Source organism: Triturus cristatus, chromosome 7, assembly GCF_964204655.1.
Source record: "Triturus cristatus chromosome 7, aTriCri1.1, whole genome shotgun sequence".
In the NCBI taxonomy this organism is placed as follows: Eukaryota; Metazoa; Chordata; class Amphibia; order Caudata; family Salamandridae; genus Triturus; species Triturus cristatus.
Window position 1 is genome coordinate 238,234,373 of NC_140590.1, and position 17,495 is coordinate 238,251,867.

Sequence of the window (17,495 nt, forward strand, 5' to 3'; positions counted from 1 at the left end):
ACAGAATAAGTGGAAAGTGAGACAGCTTCAGCATTTTTTCATACGGGGAAAGGTGCAGCTCATTGTTGGCTTGGAAGGCTGAAAATGTTAGGGCCAGAAATTCAATACGGAATCTAATGAATGCAGAGTCAGGGGAGATGTTGTATACCAATGCAGACATAAGTGGAGAAGCCTGGAGATACATGAGTAGCCTCTATAGGGAGGATATACAACCTAGGAAGGAATGTATAGAGGCATGGCTAAAGAAGACGGAGCTTCCGTAATTGACTAATGAGCAGAAGATGGTTTTGGAGGGTGAGATTACGGAGTGCAGCAAAATGGCAGGTTGTAAGGCAGCTGGGCCTGATGGCCTCCCAGTTGAGATCTATACTCAAATCATAGAGAATGTGGCTCCAGCCTTGAAAGATCTATTCAATGGAGTATATAAGGACGGGGAAACTGCTCCCAGTTCTTGGTCAGAGGCCACAGTAACTTTAATACTGAAACCTAATAAAGATATATTGAGAGTTGACTCGTATAGACCGATATCCCTCTTGAACACAGATTATAAGATCTTTTCGGGGATAGTAGCGTCAAGAGTAGCACAGGTCATTAAGGGAGTTATACACTCTGATAAAAAAGGTTTCATACCAGGGAGGCAGCTCAATGAGCTCACGTTCTTGATGATGGGGGTTAAAGACATGGCAGGGGCCCAGAATCTGCCTTTGACCGTAGTGGCTGTGGATGCAGCTAAGGCCTTCGACCAAGTGCATTGGTCATGTCTTTGGCAGGTCCTAAGAAACTTTGTTTTCCCCCAGAACATTGTGAGGGCTGTGCAAAATCTATACTATCTCCCCAGGGCTAAGGTACTGGTTAATGGAGAATTGTCAGATTAGTTTGATATCACCAGGCGGACGAGACAGGGTTGCCCTCTGCCTCCGCTCCTCATTAATCTCTATATAGAACCTTTTGCGAATGTGATCAGAGCTGACCCTACCATCTCCCCCTTTAAATCTTCCGGGTTAGTGTCAAAACTGGCTCTATATGCGGATGATTTGATTCTCTATACTACTAATCCTCAGGCAGCAATCCCTAATCTGATGGCAAAGACGGAGAGCTTTGGTTTGATTTCAGGGTATGAGGTGAATATGGAAAAAAACGAAATTATAGAATGGAACCAGGATAAGAGTTGTCAGGGGGTCAAAATTCAAATGCGTTACCTGGGTGTATTAATTACACAGAAACTTGAAGATGTCCCCAAAATAAACTGGAAAAATGTTAGCCAGGAGATAGGGAGTTTGTTGACAAGATGGGCTAACCTATCTTTAAACATCTATGGGCGTGTGAATCTCATTAAAATGATTGTCCTCCCCAAAATTACTTTTCTTTTCAATTCTATTCCTCTAACTTTCCGGAAAGAAGATATAGCCAAGTTCCATGGGAAAATAGGTAGCTTCATTTGGGCCTCAAAGGGGCCTAGGATAGCGTGGAAAACGTTGAGGAGGAGATTGGAGGCAAGGGGGTTTGACTTTACCGGACCTGCTCCCATACTGTTGCGCTTTTCATTTTAAGAACTTCCGTATGCTTGCTAATAAGACAGAGAGGTCACCTATGGGTTTACTTTTCCGGGCATTGTTAGCTGATGGTTGTCAAGGTCAGTGTCACTTCCTTTTTAAGTATGGAGACCCGAATTTTTTTTTTTATGTGAGATTGAAGATTCTGAAGTCTGCCCTAAGAACCTGGATGTATTTGCGGAAAGGGTGGGGAGTCCCGTGCTATTCATCATGGGCCCCGATCTGGGAATCCCAGGTACCCCTGATTGCCTGATATACCAACTTAGCCAGCCTTTAAAATCTGGGGGGCTTTGTTATTGGGCAGATCTCAAAACAGGATGAAGCTCAGTGAGTTGGGAAGTGTTAAGCAACTGTACCAAGGGGCAATTGGCGAGATTCAAATACTACCAGTTACGTTCTTGGTGGGCAACACAAGAGTGGGCAGGAGAGGAAGATGACCTGAGGCTTGATCAGGTGATGAGAACTGACAGACGGAAAAATGAAGGTTCATATTGGTATTGGGCCTTTGTGGAAGCGGCTGATAAGATCGTCTCTGAAAACTCAAATCTATGGGTAGAAGAGATGGGGGAAGGAGATCTGAAGAAAGTTTGGTACGATTCCTTTTCCATTCTATGAGCAGAGATCAAACCTGCTTCGCTTAAACCTAACCATCTGTTTACTACACATAGAGTATATTGGTCTCCAGCTAAGCTATCAAGGGTCAATGGGAACGTATATGTTTGTCCAAGGTGTATGTTCACATCAGCAGATGACCTGCACCTGTTTATGCAGGGTGAGAAGATTATTCCCTTGTGGACCTCGGTGTGCAACTTACTTGGGGAAGTAACTAGGGAACGGATCAAGGTGAGCCCTCAACTTGTTTCTTTTGGACTTTATCAAGAAGGGGATGCGGAAATAAATACAGTCACCACTAAATTCATCTTTTATGTGACCTTGTTAGCGAGGCTGGAGATATGTAGACTTTGGAAATCTAAAAGGCCCCCAACCTTTGCTGAGTGCCTTAAAAGTAGTATCTGTACGAGTCAGTCTGATATGGCCTGTGACCCTAGAAGTATGGATAAGGTTTGGACACTGTTGGCGGATTGGAGAGAGAAGCCCAGCAGGTCCGATGATTAAGCGAAACATGCTGTCGGTTCTCCTGTGCCCTGGTCCCCCTCGCGAAGGAGATGGAAGTGGAAACAAAATTATCCTTGTGTGGAAGTGCTCTTCTTTTTCCGTACCAGGCATCCGAGGGAGAAGAGCGACACCAGCAAGAGAGTTGGCAGAATGAGGACAAAAATAAATAAATACATCCCCTACTACACACATATAATCATTGACCCCTTATGAAGGACACTCGCAGTATCACCAGAGCGCAACAAACATGTTCCTACAACTTATCACCCTTAACCCCTTAGGAAGGACACTACACAACATTAGGGTGCAAAACATGCCCCTACACTTATCCTTAACCCCTTAGGAAGGACACTAGTAACAGTAGAGCACAACACACGACCCCACACTTCTCCTTAACCCCTTAAGAAGGAAAATTCACAACATAAGGGTGCAACCCACACATGCACCTTATATTGCATCACACATGCCACACACCTAACAGGACCAGGGGTACAAGACCACATTACAAATTTAGCATGGCATTAATAAAAATACACAGTCAACAGATTAAGTATAGCATTCAAAAATACACTCGATCATAGACTGAGCAATCTAAAAGTATACACATCAGTAATCCAGAATCACATTGAAAATCCACTTAGGCAGCTAATTCAGCATGGCATTAATAAACAAATTTAGCATGGCATAGAACAAAATCCACCAATGCGCACAACCTACTTTTCAAAGATATATGTATTTTAAAAACACATATCCTAAACGTATCCTAGCTACGCCCAGGCCCCCTCAAACCTCCCGTGCCACGCTCGGCACGCCGCCGACTGTAACTCTCTCATCGACGCCGCACCTCTGCAGCTTGCCGGAGGTCTGAGGGGACAAAGAGGCCGACTAATCCACTTAGGCAGCTAATTCAGCATGGCATTAATAAACAAATTTAGCATGGCATAGAACAAAATCCACCAATAACACCCAAAGTCCCCGGTGAGCGACCTCTCACCCACAATTACTCTCAAATCCCCAATACTTGTGGGCACTTCACATCTTTTCCAACGCATAGTGAAATATCCAGTCATATGCTTGCAATCCTTGCGTAGCACAAGTTCAATGGAAACAAAGTCAAGTTTTTGAAAATAATTTCCTTATTGTCAAGCCTCCCACTGTGGTGATATACTGCTCCCAACCTATACACTTCACTTCCTTCATCGGAGCGGTATACTTCCACCAGAATTGCATTCTGCAGGGTCAATGTTGCTTCGACACGTTGACGTAAAAATCAATAATTACTGTTCATGTTGAACTAAGCTCCTCCAATAACCTTGTGAGCCATGGATGCCAATGACATCCTTCCCAAAGATGCAAAAGATCCAAGTGTCATTCTATCCAGGAATTAGGGCTTGTTTGATAAACGTGCTTTACTTCATTTCCACGTCAATCTCCATTTTAATTTTGCCTTTTCTGCACACAACGCTGAATCTGGAGCTGAGAAATTCACAGAATGCACGCAAGACCATTCACATGACCTGCGCTTCCATAATGGTACGCTTTTAAACAATAACACCTCACTGCATGCAACGCTGCGTCAGGAGCTCAGGGATCCACGGAATGTGCGCGACTAGTCACGTGACTCGCGCTCCCATAAGAGTATGCCTTTAAACAATAACACCTACAAATAACCGTTTGTCACCAATTATTCCCATAAACACAGCGCGGCTAGGCATGCAAATATTTGTAGTCCCCTTAAATAGCGAGGTTCGCTTTTGCTTCACCCGATGGGGTGGTTAAAGTCATTACTCGTGAAATTCAAAATGCACCCAATGCCAGCTAACATCAGAGGGTGCTCCCAACATACACCAATAACGGTGTATTTCAGCCCCCAATCAGCAGATTGAACTCACTGCCGATTCGCTGGAACTGCAAATGCTGCCTCTTATGTTCATCAGTGAACGGTCGCCTGAATTAGATGGCCCTCAAAGTAAGCAGGCTGTCTGTTGATGTGGACACTGGTGGGGCTTAGGGCATCTACTACTTCAATTACTTTTCTCTTTGTTGGTTACAGTAGGTTCTTCAATATCTTCAATCTCCTTATAGTTTGTCTCTACAATCTTTAAACATGTGGTTCAGTTTCTTAATTATCGCCAGTGTAAATGCAGAGAATCCCATGTAGGTAGGTAGTCAAGTAGCCAAGTCACGTATAGTAAAAGATGTAGGTTTATCGTATACGTTGTATCTTAGTTACAGGTTCGGAGTAAATCTCCCACCAGGAGCAGTATCCTTGCTGCTCAGCCCACTGCATTCATACCAACCAGGCACTCTTCAACATTCCATTACCTCACACTAGCACTGGCTGAGCAGCAGGGAACTGGGAACCATGAGGAGGATGCATAGCAACAACCACAGGTTACAACAGTCTCCTTATCTGCAGCTCAGTGGCCTTTGAAGCTAGGGAACCCTTAAAAGTCCTTTGTCAGCACTGGAAGCACACTTTCTTTTATCTCAAAGGAAATGGAATGTGACATGTGTGTGTATAACAGACAAGCTGTTCCCTGAATGTGATATCATGGGTGCTTGAGCTAAGAATAAACAAACACTTATGTGCAAGGTCCCATCATGGTCACATGTTAAACACATAAATTCAGGCAAATGAAAATTGTTTAAAAAAGACACAGCAAGGATGTGGCCAAGATGCAGTTGCAAACAGTTGTGAAAGCTAAATAAGCAAGCGGATACAGACAACGGGAAGGTGGGAGGGAGCAGATGACAGAGCCACCTACAAAAGATCCACTCTGTAGAGTAGCTCAACAAAAATAAATAATAGCTTCCAAAAGTGTGAGCAGTGGAAGGGCACAAGTACTTGGGCTATGCTCCAGGCGAGGCTCACATGCAAGAAGAGAGACGTGCCGCCCGCAGAGCTGATCAGCAGGAAGCAAGCAATCGAGAGTGGCTTTGATTCCCATCAATGTAAGTAATGGGAGGGTTCCAAACCCACTAACAGTAAATAAAATATCTCAAAGAAGCAGCGCATGCACTGTCTATGCGAGACCTAAAAAGGAAGCGAGCACTGGCAAAACGAGGCAGAAGTAAGAAAGAAACGATGACAAAAACATATGTACTGATGTTTTTATAGTTCATACCTACAGCTGTACTTTAATAGTGGGCAGTGAGATGCCCAATATTAAAAAATAACTTCTTCAGTGATTGATGGGGTCAGGTAATCAAGAAGTTATCATACACACCCTCTGCCACTCATCCTTGCACTCATGCACCCATTTAGACACCCACCAATTCATTCTTGCTTTCACCCACTTATACAACCAATAAAACACATATACAGCAAACAAAACAACATTTTCCAAATAAATTAAAATAATAAAGGTAGAGAAAAACATGTTGCTTCCTAAACCTGGCAGGTGTATAGTTATCTCGAAGTACCACCATGGCGTGAATAATACCGTCCCATGAAGGAAGCGTGGTTTAGAGGCTGTAGCCACACAGGATGCAGTGCACAGCATTGAAAATGGGGAGCATATACATGGCTCTTTGGCACTGTCACGGGAGAGGCAGCTAATTCAGCATGGCATTAATAATCAAACCTAGCATGGCATAGAACTAAAATCCACCAGTAACACCCAAAGTCCCCGGTGAGCGACCTTCTAACAAGCATTGGCAAAGCCAATAGGTCTCACCTACGGGAGCTATTGGCTTTGTCGGTATTTTGTTAGCCATGTTGCACAACAGTTGCAATTGATAAAACGGGTTATGATATGGCAGTGCTATACATCATAGCACTTTGTTTTTTAACTTTCAAAAACACTGCCAGAAGAGTCAGAAACCTATGCTCTTTCTAGCTGTCTCCGTCTGTCCTTTAATTAAATGCATATGATTTTGAAGTGCCCTGCGTACCCCTTTGGAGGTGCACATACCTGTACCTCTGATACAAACATTAAAGGCCTCCCATTCTGTAATCCTGCTGTTCGAGGAGCATTCATTCACTTAGATGAATGTGTTAATAGCCTTGGTCACAGTGTGCGCTTGTATTCTGTGTCATGTAAAGCAGTAATTTGAAGGCGCCAGCTGGAAATGCATGGCCTCTGTGTGCCTGTTAGACATGACAGCCTTAGGGTAGTCTTCCCCCAAACATTTTGCCTTACTCCTCCATTTCTGCTGATTTCGTTGGTGTAGGAGTTCTGACTCTGTGCACTTTACCTGTGCTAAACAGCGCTAGAGTGTGTGTGCTCTCCCCTTTACACATGGTAACATTGGCTTACACTCAATTGGCATATTTTGCTTACTTGTAAGTCCCTAGACAAGTGGTACTGCATTTACCCAGTGCCTGTAAATCAAATGCTACTAGTGGACCTGCAGCACTGATTGTGCCACCCACCTAAGCAGCACTTTAAGCATGTCTCAGGCCTGTCATTGCAGCCTCTGTGTGCAGTTTTAAACTGCCATTTTGACCTGGCAAAATACACCTTATGCCAGGCCTAAACTTTCCTTTTTAATACATATACTTCACTCCTAGGGTAGACCCTAAAAAGCCCATAGGGCAGGGTGCAGTGTATTTAAAATGTTGGACATGTAATTTGAACTTTGACATGTCCTGGTTGAAAAACCATTAACTTCGGTGTTCACTATTGCAAGGCCTGCTTCTCCGATAGGATAAACTAAAGTATACAAAAAAGTGATGGATGCCTAGACGTGGTTCCCATGCACACTGTGTCACTGGAACCAAGATATACCAGGCTGATGAGCCCATAACGAGGGCGAAACAGGTTCTGAATTGCTTGTGGTCTGGTTAAGGGAGGACCTGGCTTGGCAGATCAGGCTGGACTGTTGCCATTGGAGCAGGGTCAAGGCTGATTTGCATATAGCTGGGTCGAAACTGTGGTGGCATGGTGTGCAAACTAACAATGGACTGAGATGCAGCTCTGAGTTAGTATCAGTGGCTGAAATTAATTCAAGCATTCCAAACTTTTTGTATACTTCAGTATGTCTCCCATAGGACAGCACAGGGTTCAATTATTACATTTAATAAGTGATATCGTTCAATTGGGAAGAGGTAGGAATGTTGAGTTTGGTGTCTAAAGAATTGTAATTTAAAGACCTCTTTAATGGGAAAGTCCAAATTTAAATCAAACGTCTGAAAATTCCACTTTTAGAAAGTTGCCATTTGCTTGTCATAACCATTTGGTGCTTGCTGCCTATAGCCTGAGTCACATGACTAGGTGTAGCTGGCAGTTGGTCTTTGTGTATTGCTTCCAGACAGTGAGCAAAGGGCAATAGGTGTTGGCAAATGGATCATCTCTCACTTGATGAGGGGGGGGTGCTGTCACTGACCACACTTGCAAATCACAAAGGCTCTGCCTGGGCACACTCACAAAGGGTTTTACACCAGTCTTTTGTGACCCCAGACCAGCTGAGGCCAGGACAGGGAGGCAGGAAATTCCAAACAACTCTGTGGGTGAAACCCTCCAGAATCTTCTCCTACTTCAAAGCTAGCACTTGGTGTTAATATTGAACCTTCAGACCCAACTCTTCAGTACAGCTCTCGACCTGTGGAAGACTCGGAAGGACTACTGTGCAGCACTGCAAGAAGGATTGCTACCCTGTTGCCCTGCTGCCTGAGAAAAAGGACTGGACCTGTTACTTGATACCAGGTCTACCTGAGTGACTCCAAGGGCTAGTTGGCTGGCCTCCTGATCAGAGACTCAGGGACAGCAAAGGCTCCAACCATCTTGAACCCAGCTCCTGGACTCTACTTGCTGTGGCCGCACCCAAGTCCAAGACCATTTGAAGTGGGCCTGAAGGTGTTGTGGTCCTGTGAGCAGAACCGAAACAGTCCGATGCATCTCCTCTCTGCCGCATTGGAACATCCACAGTGCGATGCATCCCCAACACTAGAACTCGCATCGTATCCCGCAGCATCCTTGATGACTATGTAGGACTCGGCATTGCAACCCTACAGCTCCTCTGAACCACCTCTACACGATGCATCCTCGACATGGGATCTCACAACGCTCCGCCTACCAGGATTTCAGGTAGTTTGTTCAGCTGGCATAACTTGGTCCCTGTATCCGGCCAGCACTACACCGCGGCCAGCCTGTACTTGTGACTTAACCCCAGTCCGGCATTACCAGATTACCACAGTTGGCACTTTCTGCTTTTAAGCACGGTTTTTACTTAAGGCATTACAATTGCATAACTCCTGATTGGATTTATGTCGCTGCTGTGTCAAATAATGTATTACATTTTACTCTTTTTTCTAAATTGGAGTGGTATTGTTCTTGCATATTTTTTTCCACATCATTACTGTTTGAAATCCTGCATAAATACTTTAGACATTGCCTCTAAGTTGAGCCTGACGGCTTTGTGCCTGTCTACCAGAGGGTTTAGCAGAGGTTAATCTGGGGTTGTTTGTGTATCACCCTGAGTGAGATAGAGGTTGCTGCTTGAGTAGGTTTTCACTCCCCTTGACCAGAGACCCATTGCAGACTTTAATAAATCACACTAAGTCTGATATGGGTGTTGTGTGGCAAATAAGATATCACTGCATGTCTGCAATGTGTGCAGAGGGGAACATGTTCTCTAGACGTGGGATATACAGCCCGCCAAAGGTCCACTAGTCCCAATTCTGAGCCCCAAGTAGAGAGGGCTTCAAAACTGCACACCAGGTTCTATGTTTATGTTTGGAACCACATTCAAGTCTCCAGCTATCGACAAAGGCCCAGTGGCTACTATTGCCAAGGCGCCTAGTAATTTATGTAAAAATGCTGGTTGAGCCGGGTTATAAGCGTATGATCCTGAGATGTGTGGGTCAATCAGCTGTTTCACCAGGATAAATGGCACACCTGGTCTAACCCACAGGACCCCCCTGGCATATGCCGAGTAGGTGGTTCAGAACTCTTGACTCTTCCATCTATGTTTGAGTCTCAAACCTCTTGCCCAGAATCGCTAACCATAATACAGAGGTGTGAGGTGAGGGGTGTGCCAGCTCATGCACCTCAAATGTACCCGGGCTTAACATTTGATGTGAGGTAATGGGCACTAATAAAGTTAAGTGAAGTTGGTGGAGAGGGAAATTATTGCCTGCGTCCCAACATTGATACAGACCAGCAGTGAAAATAATAAAGTATGTGTTAGGTACGTTTTGGATGAATCAATGAATGAAAGGATTGGCAAAGTGCACAACTACTGCAAGAGTATCCCGGCGTTGGGGCAAACAGCCAATGGAGGGTATCAATCAACCTACAGTTTGCACAGATGAGTTTTCCAGTGCTTGTGAAATTATTTCTTCTCTGGGATGCATCTGAGAGGAAGAGGGAGATAATTCTCAGGTAGCAGAGGGTCAAGTGATGGCTTCTTAAGAAGGGGAAGAATCAGCGCCTGCTTCCATGATAGAGGAACATGCGCCTCGTGGAGCGATTTATTGATCATATGATTCACTTCTAAGTTAATAGTATCTGCCACATCAGACAGAAGTCTGGCAGCACATGGGTCATTAGGTGATCCCGACTTTAGTGCCTTAAGAATCTTAAGAGAGCTAGGAAGATTGACCGGTCTAAACGCAGAAGAAGAGGGGGCAGATTTTTCCCTCGGCCTCGCCAACACGGCACCTCTAAGCTTCCTGGGGGAAGTTGAAAACGTCTCTTGAATGCTAATTATTTTATCCCTGAAAAAATTTCCTAAGGTATTACACCAGGCCTCTGAGATAGGTGTCACTACCGCTTGGGCGCTAGGGGTCAAGAAATTCTGCACAATAGCAAACATTTCTTTTGGATTGTTGTTGGTCCTCTCAATGCGGGCGGAGTAGTGCTGGCCTTTGGCCTCTCCAATGGCCATATAATACAGTTTTTGTTTGGTTCTCAGGGCGCGTTTAGCAATGGGACAGTAACCGCTGGAGCGCCAAGCTCTCTCCAATAATTTGCATGCATGTTTCAAATTCCTCAACTCGGGCGTGAACCAAGGCTTAGAGGGGGACTCTCTCCTCATCCTTAGTTGACATGGTGCAAACAGAGTCGAAACCAAACTTGTGATCCAGTCAGCAAACTGGGACACATTTACCTCCAGGTTCCCCCGGAGGGAGGGCCGGGAGGCTACCAGAGAGCTACTAAGCTGCCCAGGGTCCATTTTCCTAGTGGATGGAGGATGATGTTGGTTGACTGGTCGTAAAGGATGTTCAAAATCCCAAAAGAAAAATATGGGAAAATGATCTGACCAAGCAACTGGCCTCAGTCTCACCACTAAAATAGGAAAATTGGAACAAATGATATCCAAAGTGTGCCCGCCCAGATGGGTGGGGTGCATGACCCATTGTGAAAAGTTAGCCAAGTGGAGGGAGTCCAAAAACGCTGCGGAATCAGTCGTCTCCGTGTGATCAAGATGGAGATTGACATCTCCAAAAAGCACAGACTTAGAGAAACGCAGTGCACGCTCTGCCAACGCATCCCCACAGGTATCCAAGAAAGCCCTGGCAGACCCAGGTGGTCGATAAATCAGGGACCCCTCCAAAACAAAATGGGCAGACAGTTGCAGGCGAAAATCCAAGTTCTCAAAATCCTCAGTATCCAACAAGAGGTTTCTTGAGGAGGAGGGTGACATTCACCCTTTTACTGGAAGTGGAACTATCCCAGAACTCAATGAGGTAACAAAGAGATCCTAGTAGGTTGGGCTCAGTCTTTCCCCTATTTGCCTCACAATCTGAGGAGGAAAAGGATCCAGGGGAGAACCTGATTTTCACTTTTGATTTACAGTTGGAGGATTGAACTGCAACAATCCTGATCCCGGGGCATTATTAGATTTCAAGCATCACCAGTGAGCTCATTGTGGTAAATTTAAAAAGAAATTGTGATGGATCTTTCAGATTTTACCTTTGAAAAAGGCACTCAGCTTTGTACATAGAGAGGCATTTGTCTCAAGGAGGGGCGCAGTGGCTTTCGGGTCCATAAACTGTAACACAATTTCAAAAATTTATTTTGCAGTATTTTTAGCTTCAACAATTTGGTGTGAATAGAAAAAGCATCGTGCAAGCTTCAGATGTTTATGGTATGTGCTCAAGGCAGCTTTGTATCAGGTTTTGTCTACTTCAGAGCAGTGTTTCCTCCATAGTTATTCTAATTTCGTACAATCCTTCCTTTCTCCCCCTAGTTCATTAGTAAACCACCGGGTGGAGGGGCGGTCCTTAGTGCTTCTTGACTTTGTTTCAGGGGCAACCGTGTGTGCGGCCTCTGACAGCCAATTGTTCACTATCACCTCGTCTGACAGCATCACTTGTTAACGCAGGTTTGGTAGATGATAGAATATCCTTCAGCGAGTATATATCAACCTTGTTCCAAGCTCTGTGGATGTCCTGCTCCCATCTTATTCGTAGGAGAGTGCCAGAGTCAAGAGAAGGGAAGTTTTGTGATTTTTAAGCTAACATTTGCATACACATTGTCATTACAGCCATTTCTAGGGAGCTACAATTGGTAGTAAGAGAAGCAGAACTTGAGAAGTGTGAACAGTAAGCCAGCATTGAGCATGCAAGAACATGTTTCACCCCCCAATCTACATATGAGAAAACAAGGAATAAAATAGCAAATGCATTCATGTGCAATCATCAGCAGTCTAAGGTGTTATTCTCGGTGGATCCTCTGGACTGGAACCCAAGGGGGATCCTATCGCGCTAGTTCTACTGCTGGTGTTGGTAAGACAGGGTACCTTGGACAGAGAGTCACTTCAAGACCCATAGCAGCATCCCTTGATTCCACTGCCTGCCACAGTGTGTGGACAATCACCTATCAACATGAATCAGTTCTTTTGCAGCTTGTTTTCCTTTATTTATTTTATCTTTTTCCTTTTGTCAATGCCTTCCTGTGGGTGAAGGCGGACGCGCCGAGACATTAAACTGCTCCGTTCAGTCCCAGACAGCCTCAAGTATTGTGAAAAAATGGGAATTTGATCTGTGATCAGGTTGGTCAGGAACAACAGCATGTACCGGATTTCCATTTCACATAACCTTTTCTTTTACTCCAGTGAAGGAAGCACACTGATGCTTACCTGCCAGGGTACAGTGAGGAATATCAACACTTTTTTGTGATTCACCTTAAATTGTCCTTCCCACATCAGCGCCTGCAAAATTGTAACAGTCCATGCAATGAAGGAGTTTCATTACCACTGGACGTGATGGCCTCCCCCGAAGGGGGTTGACGTGCATGCACTCTGTCTGCTCTCTCAACTGCAAAGAAGGGAGACGAGCACTGAGGAGCACTGTCGTTGTGAGACAGTTCTCAAGGAAGGGCACCATGTTTTGGTGTCTGGACGTCTGGTAGATCTGCCACTTGGATATTCCTGCAGGTGTTGGTCAAATCTTGAGCCTGTGGCTGCTGAACCTGTAGTGCCGACTCATTCTGAGTGACCTTCTCAGACGGCCTACGCCGGTCAACATGGACAAGGTTCAGGTCAATGGCTGCTGCATGATTTTGGACTTGAGAGTTTGGCTGGGGGCAGAGGGGTAAGATATGGCAGTTGGGTTGTCAGCTTAAAATATAGATCACAAGTTCATAGAGTGCTGTATCCTTCACCCTAGTGTGATAATAGTCCAATGACTGTCAGCCATGAATTTCAGGGGTCAGTTGATGTTATGATTGATTCAAAGTGGTGTAATAAACAAGCCCAACTTCAGCAGTGCTGATTCGGCTCCAGCCCACAGCTAGGTACTAGGTAGAAAAGTGATCACACAACGTCTAGGGGCACAGGCAGCTCGGCAGTACAAACATGTGAAGCACAAGCAATTCTACAAGGGCAGATAACAGTATATCTGGGGCACACAGACCCTGCGGATCAGTCTATAGAGACCCATGGGACCTACTCCCCACTTGAGCTCCTCAATGTTCTGACTTAATATGTGTAGTTTCTGAGAGACAAGCTGAATCAACTAGTGCTGCCCCCTTTGTCCTGCAACCTTCTCACCCCTACAGGCCCTCTGTTTGAACAAGAAGGGCTCCTGACAATTGAATATAGTGCAGTCATGCAGTATTTCCTCCTAGATTTTCCTCCCACAGCAAATCTCAGTGCCCTGGTTTTTGGAGGAGAGGAGGAGGGGGGGGCGAGGTGACTGGCAAGCTGCCAACAGCAAAGGTCTGATGTGGGCCAGGAGAATTGACAGAGCACATCACCCCACCTTTTGAGCCCTAGAGGGGATAACAGCTCAGAGAGCAACAGGCATAGCAGGCCAACTCAGGGGGCAGAATCACAACCCAGACTCAGCCTTTGCCCCCACAGCACTCACTGGCATCTTGAAGGGGGATGGTCTGGCCCCCAGGCAGGACCAGATCCCTCATGCAGGCTGCCGCAACAGCCTACTCCCAGGGCACAGCATCCCATTGTGCCAATTCACTGCAGGCAGTTCACCTGAGCCCCCTAGATACAAGGAGGAGAGGGAGCAGTACCCATGTGTGGGATGGTAACCTCTTACAAGTGGTTCTGTGAAGCAATGTTTTTCTCTGTTCCTCATAGATCTCCCCAGATCTCCCTGCTAGGTACCAGGAGGGTCCCAGCTGTCTCAGGCTATTAGCCAGTCTCAATCACCATCGAATTCAAGCCTCTTTCAAACAAGGGCCCCCTCATGAATCCTCAAGGAATTGGTGGTAGCTCCCTCACCAGAAATGTCATGACTGATAAATATCGATTATCGCAGCTCCACTTCACGCGTCCGCCATGTTTGCTGGCCTAACCTTGCCTCCACTTTGCTTTGTTCTTTATGTCTAAAATAGGCAACATTAAAGCTTCTTTCTCCAGGGAATGTTCCTGCTCCCAGCCCCCCACTTTATCTTATACAACCCTTGAATGTTCCACAGAAGCATTCAATCTACTAACCCTGCAGGACCTGCACAATCTCATCTATAATTGGTAATCAGGATACTGTTCTCATTCCAGTGAGCATTCCACCTCTGTTGAAAGTCATACTCATTCCCCTTCTCCTGGACATTTTTAGCACTTTCCTCATGTCTGGTATTGTGTTAGGCCCCTGTTGAAAAACAGTAGCCCTGCCTGTCATGTCATCTGTTGCCCAATTACTTTTATTTTCAAGCCACTAAAATTCTGCAGTCACATGTTTCTGAGCAACTATGCTCCTTTTTGGAAATGTCCAATGTGCTTGATAGCACCCAAGCCGGTATTTGCCAGAACTGAAGTACTGAATTGGTTCTCACCACACTTTTGGGTGATCTGTGTCTGGCCTGCCATGTTAGCAGTGTTAATGCCTTGATTCTTCAGGATTTCTCAGTGGCATTTGACACTGTCAACCACACCCTGCTCCTACTGGAGCTTCAGGAGGTAGGTATTGTTGGTTCTGTTCTGTCTTGGTTTTACTCTTCTCTGTCAGATTAGGTACAAATTATTATCCTGGCTGCATTATCTTCCTACAACTATTGTGGTCGTCTGCAAGACTCTGTCCTAGACCATTATCTTTTTGATATCTATGTCTGCACTTTAGCTAATCTTATCCACTCCTTTGACCTCAGTTTCTATATGTATGCCATTGATACCAAGAGCCTGTTTGAACCCTCCTGTCACCTTGACAACACAGATTCTCAGCAAAACTGCCTGCTGAAAGTCAGTGAATGGATGAACTACAACTAGCTTTAGATTAACACTGACAGGACAGAGATGCTGGCAGTTGTTAGGAACGCCAGTCTATGGAATTTGTCTCTGGCCAACTAATTGTGGACCCCTGTCCTGATCTAATGTTAAAAGTCTGGGGTCAAGTTCATCTCCAGTTTGCAAATGTCTTCCTAGGTATTGAATGTTGTGTCTTATTGTACCTTTCCAATGCATGAACTTTGCAAATTCTTTTAGCTTGGAAGGCAGAAATGCGTCTGTATTTGCCCAGATAGGATCACATTTACACTACTACAACAGTGCCTACTTGGGCATTAAAGACTCTTACAAAATCAGCTTCAATCTGCCCAGAACCAAGCAGCTTGTTTGCTAACTACTGCTCCTAGGTTCTTCAAAGCATCTCCTTTTCTTTGCCAATCCCCCTGCTGCTGTTTAACCCTAGTATTTCCTTCACAATTCTTTCCATAGCTTGTAGTACCCTGTCTCATCTCCTAGCCTTCACTCTTCAAATCCCCACCTGCTACTCTACGTCCCGCCCTCTGAGATCATCTGGACTTGGCTTAATCTGTGCTCTTATGTTTCATAAGTCCAGGTGTGGCAGCAGTGCTTTCTCCGATCGTATTCCATCACTCTAGAACTCCTTGCGAGTTTTGCAAAACCTACTTTTATCGCAGATTCAGTTAAAAACTTAAGATTTATGTTTTCTATAGGACTTTTCAAAACAGCTTTATTGCAACTTTGTCCCGCTTTCCCCTACCATCAACCACAGAACTACAATCCAAGTGGGACCTTATTTGTGACAATATATTTTTGTGGGTTGTCAATTCAAAAACCCATTTTTAGGTTTCACCTGCACAACGCTTGCAGTGTGCTGTGAAATCTTTTGTATTTAATATAAATCCTGCTTTCCTTGCTTTTCATTGGTTCCTCTGCTTGCCTCTTACTTTTCCACAGTTTCTATCGGCTGTAGCATACTGTTTCCTGTTCTTCCTCTGTTTTCCTTGTGTGCTTTTATTATCAGTTTCCCGGAGACCAAGTACTGTTTGCATCCGCTTTTGTGAAGCTATTTTTTTAATGTTTCGCAAGCTGTGAGCACCCCTGCTTGTCCCATCCTCCTCGGCACAGCAGCTTGTTTTTTTAGGTGAGGACAGATTGAGTTGCCCAGAATCACATATTGTTGAACTCACAGCTGGACTCAAATTTACTTCCCCAGTCCCCTCTCTTTTAACTCGTGGACTTCAACTTCTCCAATGGTTCATACAGCTTGGCTGCCCCTGCACTGGATGTACTTTGAACGCTCTATGTCTGTTTTTATGCAAACTGAAATCCCTACGCAAAACATGCTTGTCCTGGGTGCAATTGTACAGCATGTCAGCCACCTGCGAGGCTTCGATTGTAAAGCGCTGATGTTTCTCTCGCTTTGCGGTCTGTGGACAGCAGGCGTCATAAGGCGGTGAGTCTGACTGTGCTCCCGACCTGGGCCTCTGCTGGTGTGCATTTGATTGGTCTCTTGACCTTTAATCCTCACCCCTCTCTTCTTCTGATTCCAGCCTGAAAATTCAGGCAAGTAAAGCTTAGGGTCAGTCACACATGTTTTATTCTATGAGAAACTGTTTTAGATATTTTCCTACAGCCACCTTTATGTATAATGTTAGTAGGAGGTAATTTGTTTACAACGTGTGCAGGCTTTATTAACGGTATATTTTTTTGTACTAAAGGGCTCTAATGCGTGTATTTGCACTGTGTCTCTGGATGTCCCAGGAACAGAATGGCAGTGAATCAGGCTCTACGGAAGTGGTTAATTGGTAAGAAATTTGCGCATCTTCTGGTTCAAGCATCTATTTCTACAGTTTTTAGGTGACCTGCAGGGCTGCTAACGTATTTGTTCTGTTTTTTTCTACCTCTTGCACTGTCATCAAGCTTCTTTACACCCCTCTCCCCACCACTTCCAGTTCAGTTTGTGTAACTGTCAATATTACTGCTGCCTCTGTAGCCTAGTCCAACGTGAAGACAGCTAATAATCACACAACCTAAGTCAGAGAAACCAGGCTTCCTCTCCCTTAACTTCCCACTTAAGTACTGCCTTGAAACGTTCTGTGGAAGCTCAGTGTGTGATTTCCATGTATGGTATTTTGTGTCCCATGGATACCCCGTTACCACATTTGTAAATACACTCGCACTTACGACGACCATCTTATACTTCGCGCATGGCTGATATTTCTCAAGCTGTGTTTG

At 45.0% G+C, this 17,495-nt stretch overlaps 1 protein-coding gene and 1 long non-coding RNA gene across 3 annotated transcripts in view; one reads left to right on the top strand and one right to left on the bottom strand.

Annotated features, from left to right (window-relative positions):
- LOC146809301 (HLA class I histocompatibility antigen, B alpha chain-like) overlaps positions 1–17,495 on the bottom strand; it is a 362,969-nt gene that overhangs the window by 166,635 nt on the left and 178,839 nt on the right. The window lies entirely within an intron of this gene.
- LOC146809302 (uncharacterized) overlaps positions 1–17,495 on the top strand; it is a 49,427-nt gene that overhangs the window by 10,058 nt on the left and 21,874 nt on the right. Inside the window, exon 2 of the long non-coding RNA XR_014965542.1 lies at positions 16,979–17,065. This is a non-coding gene — a long non-coding RNA (uncharacterized LOC146809302). The remainder of the gene's footprint in view (positions 1–16,978; positions 17,066–17,495) is intronic.